The following is an 8706-nucleotide window of genomic DNA, read 5'->3' on the forward strand; positions in this document are numbered from 1 at the left end:
TGTGGAAGGCACATAACGGACGGCTGCCCTTGGATGACTTTGCCTGGTCTCTGCCATGCTTGATGTCTGGTTCCGCTGCGAGCACGGCTGCTCCTTTGCGCTTCACGTCCTTGGCCTTGGCATTCTTCTCCTCTGGGTCCGCAGCAGGGAGCTCAAGGAGGGAGAGGCGCACCTCCTCAGCTCTAGCACACTTGGTTGCGATGTTGAACAGCTCCAGGGTAGTGCACAACTCTTCATGGACGGTGAGCTCCTCCTTCATCTTGACGTCACGGACGCCATCAGAGAACGCAGAGATGATGGCCTCATCGGTCACCTTAGGGATCTTGATCCATGCGCTATTGAAGCACCGAATGTACTTTTGCAGGGTCTCTCCTAGTTGTTGCTTGATGTGGCGCAGGTCGCCCGCGACCGGGCGGCGGTCGTGAGTGCCCTAGAAGTTGGCAATGAAGCGGGTGCGCACTTCCTCCCAGGAGGAGATTGAGCCCGGAGGCAGGTTCAGGAGCCAGGAGCGGGCGCCTTCCTTGAGAGCCATGAGAAACCAGTTCGCCATGACTTTCTTGTCGCCATTGGCCGCTTTGATGCTCAGCTCATAGAGCTGCAAGAACTCCTCGGGGTCGGGGGTGTCGTCGTAGCGAGCAGGCAGATCCGGCTTGAACTTGCCTGGCCAGGAGACGCTATGCAGCTCAGGAGTGAAGGCGCGGCAGCCAGCTGTGGTCACCGGGACCCGCCTTGGGGGTGGAGCTTGGTCTTGATGGGGTCCGCGCCCTGCCTCTACGGGTGGCGTGCGATCTTGCCGCAGCAGCCGGTCCTAGCGCGGTGGTGCGAGGAGCGGCGGAGCATTTTCTTGTGGCCAAGGGACTTCTTGACAGCTTCTTTCTTCAAGTGCAAGCGCGGGATGCGGTAGGTCGCGTCGTGTAGCAGCGTGTCTTGGCGCCAGGGCGCCATCTTGGGGCTGAGGTGGTGGAGGCACTTCGTGAGCTACATCACCCGTAGCTGGCGGAGGACGAGGCGGAGAGAGGGACGGCAGAGGGGAGCCCCCTGCGGCGCGGACAAGCTCGGCGATGCGGTCAAGCCAGTGCTCGTAGAGGTCAACGACTGGGTGGTAGCGCAGGAGCTCGTGCGCCATGAGGAGCGCAGCCCGTGCATCCATGGGGGAAGGCGACGTGCATGGGAAGAAGAACCGGCCGAGGTCAGCGATGGAGTGGTGGTGCGGCCGTCCCGCCGCATTGAAGGATGGAGCAAGGATGCTTACTGCTTGTTCCCCATCGGGCTGGTGGCGGCGTTGGCGACAGGCGACGGGGAACGACGTGGTGGCCCGCCGACGGGAGCCATCTGAGCAACATGGGCGGCGAGGGCAGCCCGGCGCTCAGCATGAGCGCGGCGTGTGTCTGCCATGGAGACGATGAAGCAACGGAGCGTGGAATGACGGAAAGAAGCTTCGGTGCACCCCTACCTGGCGCGCCAAATGTCGAATCACGGGTTCTGGCAAACCCTTGAGGTTTGAACACTAGGTGCGCGTGAAGGTTTTCTCCCTATCGATCCACGCCCTAGCTCTCTAAGATCTTGTGAACGAACTCAACGAACTCACAACACAGAAAGACACAAGATTTACACTGGTTCCGGACACCATTGTGGTGTAATACCCTATTCCAGTGTGGTGGTGGTGGATTGCCTCTTGGGCTAATGATGAATAGTACAAGGGGAAGAGCAGCCTCCTGGCGTTGAGGTGCTCTTGTGCTCTCTTTTCGTTGTTGTTGTGTGGTCGATCCCCTCAACTGCGGTGGCTAGTTCTACTTATATAGGCCGTGGTCCTCTCCCCAAATATTGAGCGGGAAGGGAGCTAACAATGGCCAATTCGAAAGGGGACAGCTAGTACAAGTTATCCCGAAAAAAGGTGGTCTTCGCCTGCCAAAGGTTCTGGTGATGACGCCGTCTTGGGCTCCATGGTGACCTCCGTCTTGCCGTTCTTCTGGTCTTGGTCTTGTTGCCAATATGGAAACCTTTGCTTGATGCCTCGGTACTCCGCACCTGCGCTTGCCCCCTTGGCCCCAAAGGGGAAACAAGGACACTGCACGCGATGGCGCCCGCCTGGTCTCGATCGTCATGGCTCACGTCACAAGGACCTCTCGAGGTTTGCCCTACCTTGATCTCTCCGCCCCTCGTGAGCCTGCCTGGCGAGGCCTCTCCTGAGGAGGCCTTGCGTCATCTGCTTCGCGAGGCTTGGCCCCTTCGCGAGGGTCTTGAATGCCTTGTCTATGAAGATGGGTCGTACAGACCTGCCAGCCCAGCCACGCCGTGGGCCGCAGGCAGGCAAGTCTGGGGACCCCCGTTCCCAGAACGCCGACAGGTTAGTTCTTCGGTCCGATAGTTCTCCAGTGTGCCGAATACCATGTCGAGGGTGATTTTTCCCGTGCATCGTGCCTCCCGGCTAGGGATAATTCCCTGTAAGGTCATGCTACTTTGCTTGATGCGCCTCCTGTGTATTTCCATTTTGCTGAGTGTCTCCTCGTAAATGAGGTTTAGTCCACTGCCGCCGTCCATGAGAACCTTGGTGAGCCAAAAGCCATCCACGACTGGACTGAGGACCAAGGCGGCTGGTGCCCGGATTGTCCTGACTTTTGGTTCGTCCTCGGCATTGAAATTTATGGCTGTGTCGTTCCAAGGGTTTGTTGCCGCAATTTGGCAGACTTCGGCAAGCTCGCAGAGTGCCCTTTTACTCTTATTGTTTGAAGCGAAAGTCTCGAAGACCGTTAGTACTCTGGGGGTCGTCGTCTTCTGGAGATTATTGCTCTGGGTTATTTTTGGCGAGGATATCCTCGCCGCTCTTGGCCACCTTCCGGAGTATCCAACATGCTCTAAGGTTGTGAGTTGATATAGTGTCCGGTGTTGTGTGTAGCTTGCATGTTCCATCGAGCTATCCCTCCAAAACCGTTCGGCGTCTCATAATGGGCATGTATTTCTTTGTCATTGGGTTGGGCGTGCCACTAGGGTGCGTCCTTTTCACCTGAACAAGGGATTGGGTGGAAACCGGCGATTCCCAGCAGGCTGCCTGAGTTTTCCAAGACCTTTCCATTGCGCAGTACTTGTATACTATGGTTGCCAAGTCCGCGAAGCGTGATATGCGACGACGGTTGATGGCGTTGAGGATTCCTTCATCAGTGCAATTTCTATGGAACGCTGTGATCATGTCTTCGTCGTCGCAATCTTCAATTTTATCTTTGACAAGGAGGAATCTGGCCTAGAAGTGGTGGGTTGTTTCCTTATACTGTTGTTGTACGCCCCTGAGAGCGCTTATGTCTAGGTGGGTGGTTGGATTGAAGTCCGAACCCTTACCCAAATTGGGATCCAGAGTTTGAAGAATCTTCGGATTCAGTAGTTCGGGCTCCGGGATGTCAACTGATTTTTTGGGCTTGTCATCCGATTCTATGTTCGGAGGACAGGACATGTCTGATAACCCACAAGTATAGGGGATCAATTGTAGCCTCTTTCGATAAGTAAGAGTGCCGAACCAAATGAGGAGCTAAAGGTAGAAGAAATATTTCCTCAAGTCCTATCGACCACCGATACAACTCTACGCACGCTTAACGTTTGCTTTACCTACAACAGCTATAAAACTAGAAGTACTTTGTACGTGTTTTTGGATAGGTTTGCAAAAATATAAAGTGCACGTAAATAAAAAGTAGGGGCTGTTTAGGTAAAGAAGCAATAAAGTTAGTATAGAGAGTGTGGAAAAGTGGTGGTAGGAGTTGCGAAATTGTCCCTAAGCAACTGACTACTTTACTAGACCGATAGCAAGTTTTATGTGGGAGAGGCCACTGCTAGCATGTCATCCCTGACTTGGAATTCTATGCACTTGTGATTGGAACTATTAGCAAGCATCTGCAACTACTAATGTTCATTAAGGTAAAACCGAACCATACCATTAAGATATATTGGTCCCCCATCAATCTCGTATGCGTCAATTTCTATGCTAGGTTGAAGCTTCTGTCACTATTGCCCTCCAATACATAGTCCTATCAACATACAACTAACCCTATGGTGTCATCCACGTGCGCGCTCATATGATGGGAACCAAAGGATAGCAACATAACCAAAAGCAAATTAAATCAATTATAGTAATTCACCAATCACCGATAGGACAACGAAAATCTACTCAGCCATCATAGGATGGCAACACATCATTGGATAATAATATGAAGAATAAAGAACCATGTTCAAGTAGAGGGTACAGTGGATTGTGGGAGATTGGACCGCTGTAGATAGAGGGGGAAGGTGATGGAGATGTTGGTGAAGATGGCGGAGGTGTTGGTGTAGATTGCGGTGATGATGATGGCCCCCGTCGGCGTTTCGGCGCCACCGGAAGCGAGGGGGAGAGAGCCCTCCTTCTTCTTCTTCTTCTTCTTCTTCCTTGACCTTCTCCCTATATGGGAGAAGGGATTCCCCTCTGGTCCATGGCCTCCATGGCATGGGAGGGGCGAGAGCCCCTCCAAGATTGGATATGTCTCTCTAACTCTCTCTGTTTCTGCAATCTGGGATTCTGCCCTTTCACCGTTTCTTATATATCCAGAGATCCGTAACTCCGATTGGATTGAAACCTTCACCCAGATTTTTCTCCAAAAATTAGCTTTCTTGCGGCAGAAGAGCAGCAAATGCCTTATGGGGGGCCCACGAGGGTCAGGGGCGCGCCCCACTGCCTCGTGTCCCCATCGGGCACCTTCTCGTGTTGATTCTTCTTCCCATATCTCACAAATATTCCAAAAATATTCTCCGTCCGTTTTTATTCCATTTGGACTCCGTTCGATATGGATTTTCTACAAAACAAAAAACATGCAACAAATAGGAACTGGCACTAGGCACTGGATCAATATGTTAGTCCCAGAAATAGTATAAAAAGTTGCCAAAAGTATATGAAAGTTGTAGAATATTGGCATGGAACAATAAAAAATTATAGATATGACGGAGACGTATCAGCATCCCCAAGCTTAATTCCTGCTCGTCCTCGAGTAGGTAAATGATAAAAAGAGAATTTTTGAGGTGGAATGCTACCTAGCATAATCTTGATTATGTATTTAATCATGGCATGAATATTAACACACGAGTGATTCAAAGCAATAGTCTATCATTTGACATTAAGACAACAATACTGCAAGCATACTAATAAAGCAATCATGTCTTTTCAAAATAACATGGACAAAGAAAGTTATCCCTACAAAATCATATGGTCTGGCTAAGCTCCATCTTCACCGCACAAAATATTCAAATCATGCACAACCCTGATGACAAGCCAAGCAATTGTTTCATACTTTTGACGTTCTCAAACCTTTTCAACTTTCACGCAATACATGAGTGTGAGCCATGTACATAGCATTATAGGTGGAATAGAATATGATGATGGAGGTTGTGTGGAGAAGACAAAAGGGAGAAAGTCTCACATCGACGCGGCTAATCAATGGGCTATGGAGATTCCCATCAATTGATGTCAATGTGAGGAGTAGTGATTGCCATGCAACAGATGCACTACGAGCTATAAGTGTATGAAAGCTCAAACTAGAAACTAAGTGTGTGTGCATCCAACTTGCTTGCTCATGAAGACCTCGGGCATTTGAGGAAGCCCATCATCGGAATATACAAGCCATGTTCTATAATGAAAATTCCTACTAGTATATGAAAGTGCAAATGGGGAAGACAAAAAGGAGGGGAAGAAGTCTCACATCAACTAGGCGTATCAATGGGTTATGGAGATGCCCATCAATAGATATCATGTGAGTGACTAGGGATTGCCATGCAACGGATGCACTAGAGCTATAAATGTATGAAAGCTCAACAAAAGAAACTAGTGGGTGTGCATCCAACTCACTTGCTCACGAAGACCTAGGGCACTTGAGGAGGCCCATCATTGGAATATACAAGCCAAGTTCTATAATGTAAAATTCCCACTAGTATATGAAAGTGACAACATATGAGACTGTCTATATGAAGAACATGGTGCTACTTTGAAGCACAAGTGTGGTAAAAGGATAGTATCATTGCCCCTTTTTTCTTTTTTTGCGGGCTTCTTGGCCCCCCTTTTCTTATTTAGGCTTCTTTGGCCTCTCTTTTTTTCTTCTTTTTTTCATGGGACAATGCTCTAATAATGATGATCATCACACTTTTATTTACTTACAACTCAATATTACAACTCGATACTAGAACAAAGATATGACTCTATATGAATGCCTTTGGCGGTGTACCGGGATGTGCAATGATCTAGCGTAGCAATGACATCAAAAAACGGACAAGACATGAAAACATCATGCTAGCTATCTTACGATCATGCAAGGCAATATGACAATAAATGCTAAAGTCATGTATATGATGATGATGGAAGTTGCATGGCAATATATCTCGGAATGGCTATGGAAATGCCATAATAGGTAGGTATGGTGGCTGTTTTGAGGAAGATATACGGAGTCTTATGTGTGATAGAGAGTGTCGTATCACGGGGTTTGGATGCACCGGCGAAGTTTGCACCGACTCTCAAGGTGAGAAAGGGCAATGCACAGTACCGAAGAGGTGAGAAAGGGCAATGATGGAAGGGTGAGAGTGCGTACAATCCATGGACTCAACATTAGTCATAAAGAACTCACATACTTATTGCAAAAATCTATTAGTCATCGAAACAAAGTACTACGCGCATGCTCCTAGGGGGATAGATTGGTAGGAAAAGACCATTGCTCGTCCCCGACCGCCACTCATAAGGAAGACAATCAATAAATACCTCATGCTCCAACTTCGTTACATAATGGTTCACCATACATGCATGCTATGGGAATCACAAACTTCAACACAAGTATTTCTACAATCCACAACTACCCACTAGCATGACTCTAATATCACCATCTTTATATCGCAAAACTATTTCAAGGAATCAAACATATCATATTCAGTGATCTGCAAGTTTTATGTAGGATTTTATGACTAACCATGTGAATGAACAATTCCTGTCATCTCTCTAAATAGATATAAGTGAAGAAAGAGAGTTTAATCCTTTCTACAAAATATATTCCCACTCTTTAACAAATATAAGTGAAGCAAAAGAGCATTCTACAAATGGCGGTTTTCTATGTGAAGAGAAACAGGCAATCCAAACTTCAAATGATATAAGCGAAGCACATGAAGCATTCTATAAAGCCGTACTCAAAGATAAAGTGAAGTGCAATGAGCATTCTAAAAATCAACCATGGACTATCTCATACCAGCATGGTGCATAAAAGAAAAGTGAAAACTAAAGGCAAAAGACGCTCCAAGATTCGCACATATCATGTGACGAATAAAAATATAGCTCCAAGTAAAATTACCGATGATTGTTAGAAGAAAGAGGGGATACCTTTCGGGGCATCCCCAAGCTTGGTTGCTTGGGAGTCCTTGAATATTTCCTTGGGGTGCCTAGTGCATCCCCAAGCTTAGGCTCTTGCCACACCTTATTCCTTCATCCATCGTGATCTCTCCCAAAACTTGAAAATTTCAATCACACAAAACTCAACAGAAAACTCGGTAAGCTCCGTTAGTATAATAAAGCAAATCACTACTTTAAGTGCTGTTGAAAACAAATTAATATTTTGTTTTTGCATTGTAGCTACTGTAATATAACTTTTCCATGGCTTAATCCACTGATAGAAATCAATAGTTTCATCAATACAAGCAAATTATGCATCAAAAACAGAATCTGTCTTAAACAGGACAGTCTGTAGTAATCTGAACATTCACCATACTTCTCGTACTCCAAAAATTCTACAACAATTAGGAAAAATAAAAAATTTGTGTATAAAGACATTGCAAAAAGTTTCAGAACCGTTTGACGTTCCAGTAAAAAATGTAAAATCGCGCAATACAGCCAAAGTTTCTGTCCTACACCATACAAACCAACAAGCATTGTAAACATCCTAAAGGAAAGCGCTGGCACATTATTTTTGTAATACAATGGAATTGTACATGGGGATAATTATTTTTGTTGAAAAGTTTCTGTAGTCAAGATTCACAAAGTTTCCATGAACATGAACAAAGTTCAAGGAGCTCCCCCACTTCAACAATGCTTGTCTTTCTCACTTTCACTTTCCTTTTTGAAAAAGTTTTGGGTTCCCCTCTTTATTTTTATTTTTTAAAATTATATAAAAGCACTCAACAGAAATAAATGACCCTCTAAAACTTCCGGGTTGTCTCCCTGGCAGCGCTTTCTTTAAAGCCATTAAGCTAGGCATATAGTGCTCAAGTAATGGATCCACCCGGATCCCAAGGTATATCAAAGCCAATTTTAATTAAGAATGATTTGTAATTTAGTAGTGAGCACAAAGTAACATATATCATGTAATGGCGAAGTCTAACTCTCTTCCTATGCATCGGCATGTCATAAAGGAACAATTCATGCACATAAAGTAAAGGCCAATGCATAGTATACAAGGTTTCTTGCAATTTTATCATATTGGAAACGTAGAGATTCGGAGATGTCGTTCCTCTATCATAATAATTGCAAGTAGGAGCAGCAAGCACATGCATATTATATCTATCAAAATCATCATGTGTAGTAGTAAAATGCAACCCATCAATATAATCCTTAATAAGGGCAAACTTCTCTGATATAGTGTAGTCGGGAGAATTCAAAAAGATAATAGGACTATCATGTGTGGGTGCAATAGCAACAATTTCATGTTTAACATCTATACCTACTAT

This window comes from Triticum urartu, chromosome 2A, assembly GCF_056163025.1.
Source record: "Triticum urartu cultivar PI428250 chromosome 2A, HENAU_Tu73, whole genome shotgun sequence".
Lineage (NCBI taxonomy): Eukaryota > Viridiplantae > Streptophyta > Magnoliopsida > Poales > Poaceae > Triticum > Triticum urartu.